Here is a 3162-nt window from a genome sequence, read left to right on the forward strand (position 1 = left end):
ATCAGAGGACCCCATAAATTAGCATCGTGACCTAAATTTTCCATGGTTTTCATGTTGCCGACTGAATCGTCGGTAAAAATTACAAAACACATAAAATAATCTAATCGCCGAGAATAAATTGTAACTGGTATATTATCTTAGTCTTTATATTATTATAATAAATATAGTTTAAAAAAATCCAGCACAGTGGGGTCGCGGCATAGTAGGGACGTTTCATAATTGGGACCAGTATAGATTTAATCTGACAATGATTAAAATCACTATCATAAGAAACGCTTCGATAAAAAACTGTAGATAGTGTTTAATACTAAGAAATTGATGGATAATTACAAAAGCAACATTAACCTTAATATTAAAATATCATATTTTTGAATACGGTAGCCATTTTCGCATAGAAGATAGGTCGTCGAGACAAATTTTTTTTTCATTTTATAGTACATAAAATAAACTTTNGCATAGAAGATAGGTCGTCGAGACAAATTTTTTTTTCATTTTATAGTACATAAAATAAACTTTAATACGATTTGTGATCTTTTGACGTATTTTTGAAAGAAATCGGTCCAGTGAGAGCTGAGAAAAAGTGGCAACAGACATAAAAAAAAACACATCATAGTAAAATTAATACCTTCTCAGCTTCGTATCGAAGCTAAAAACTAAAAAAACACGCTTTTAAAGAACATCGAACTAAAAAGTTAAAAATAAGCTTAAAACAATAATGAATGAAATATACTAGTATTATTGTGATAAAAGCGTCCGGCGCTCAATGTACGAAAATATGGCACAAAGCACTCACGCTTTATTACAATAATACTAGTATTTTTCGTTCATTATTGTTTTAAGCTTATTTTAAAAATTATTTTTAACTTTTTAGTTCGATGTGCTTTAAAAGTGTTTTAGCTTCGATGCAAAGATATTAATTTTACTATGATGCGTTTTTTTTTTTTCGTGTCTGTTACCACTTTTTCTCAGCTCTCACCGAACCGATTTCTTTCAATGATACGTCAAAAGATCACAAATCGTATCTAGTCGAAGACATTAACCTCAAAAATTGAATACAATTCCCTCGTTCCCCGTAAATGGGGGAAACCTCCGAAAAAATTACAAATTTAAAAATGGTTAATTTTTGAAATTTTTTCACTTTTTTTTACTAAAAATTGCTATACCTTTTTAAAAAATAACCAAATCAATATAATTCTTTTTTATATAAATGCATAATATCATTACCTTTCATTTGGTATATTTTTTTCATAAATTTAACCGTTAACCTGCTCACAAGGGGGGATTTAAAATGATAACTTTTTCACAAAAAATTAACCTATTCAACTTAACTTTTGAAAATGTTCCGGAAGGTCTGACACTTTTATATATATCTTAAATTAAAGCTAATGTAATGTTCTTTATTATGCAAAAAAAAAATTTTGTACATGTTATGAGGAGTGATGAATCGGAAGCTGTAAGAACAGTTATTGAAATGATTGTTGAAGGAAGAAGAGATAGAGGAAGACCAAAAAAGAGATTGATTACCAATCCTTTCCACCAAATATCAGAAAAAGTGTTCAGCTAATTCTACCAAACTTTATACGTTAAAAAATCCTGTATTTGTTCGGTACTCTGCTAAATATACTAAAATTCTAGTCTGATAAATTTTAACCAGTCGCTAATTCATGAAATAGTCTTAATAGTATCAGATATTTCAGAAGAATTAAAATTAATACTCTTATACCTAGGATCTAATATTTATCAGCACTATGTACTATGCATAAGCAAAATTTTTTTCTATTTATTATTAAAGATTGCACCATTTTTTCTTCAGATGTGGTGAGAGGGGAAATTACCATTCCTTCACTAACATCTTTCTCAATTGCTGAAAATATTTCATGCCCTTTAGAAAGTTTAGAATTGTCTGATTCATATTTTCTAATACTGGTTAATAGGAGACAATATTTATAGTAATCTGTTAACATAAGGCCAAAATACATCTTTATCAAGTATATTTTTTGATCATATTTATCATAAATTACTTTTGATTTATCTTCTTGTGCTAAGTTAATAGAACTAGTAGAATTATCAACACATTCTTCAATGAAGTAACTGTCTGATCAACACAGTGAAGATGCTGTTTTTTATCATTACTAGATTTAGGTAGGATTTTTAAAATGTCTTTCTGTAAACCTTTAGGCAACATCTACATAATAAACCAATGTGCTCTTTCATCCTTGTTGCATTAGAAAATGCATACATAGACGAACAAAATTTACATTTAACTTTTTTGGTATTATCTATTTTTATAAAACAATCCCAAATAGGACCATTATAGGCATTATGGTATCGATTATCAAACTCTTGTTTCATATTATCATTGTGTATAGATGGTATATTTATTTAAACTATTTAATAGATAGTTTTATATAAGTGAGTATAGTATACTCCATTATAATATTAGTAATCGTGTAAAATAAAAGGTTATTTTACACTAACCAGCCTCAAAGAACAGTATTTATTTATGCTATCAATTTTTGAAACATTTATTTCAATTTTTTATAAATATCCAATTTTTCTTAGATGTCAGAAAAAAACTGTTTCTTCAAAGTTTTTTTCCGAAAATTTCCGGTAATTCTGTTCTCCATAAACACCTTAGGGGGTGTTATTGAAAATATGTTGCTTCACCAAAGAAAACTTATATTATACAGGAAAATTTGATAGCTATTGTAATTTAAACACTTGCATTACATAGTGGCATTCATTATTTCATGTATTTCAAAAAAAATTACTTTACATTATCATAAAATAAAATCTATTGATATTCATCATCACATATTATTTAAAATAATAAAACGAAGAAATGGTTTAAAAATGTTAATAAAAAAAAAAAAATTATTATGAACAATAATGGCACACATTTTTATTTAACTATTAATTCACATGAACGCATTTATAATTGATAATACACAGCAATAATAATGACATTTAATATTTTATAGAATACGCATTCATATTCTTATTTTAATAATTTGCTAGGATAGTTTTAAAATTACCTATAACAATCTAGATGTACTATACAAAATGCCTATGTATTAAATAAAAAAAACCCGTTAAGCTGTTATTTTTTTATATTTATATTTATTTTGTTTAATCAATAAAATAAGGATACAATTTTAAACA

Source organism: Daktulosphaira vitifoliae, unplaced genomic scaffold, assembly GCF_025091365.1.
Source record: "Daktulosphaira vitifoliae isolate Bord-2020 unplaced genomic scaffold, ASM2509136v1 Scaffold_1, whole genome shotgun sequence".
Classification (NCBI taxonomy): domain Eukaryota; kingdom Metazoa; phylum Arthropoda; class Insecta; order Hemiptera; family Phylloxeridae; genus Daktulosphaira; species Daktulosphaira vitifoliae.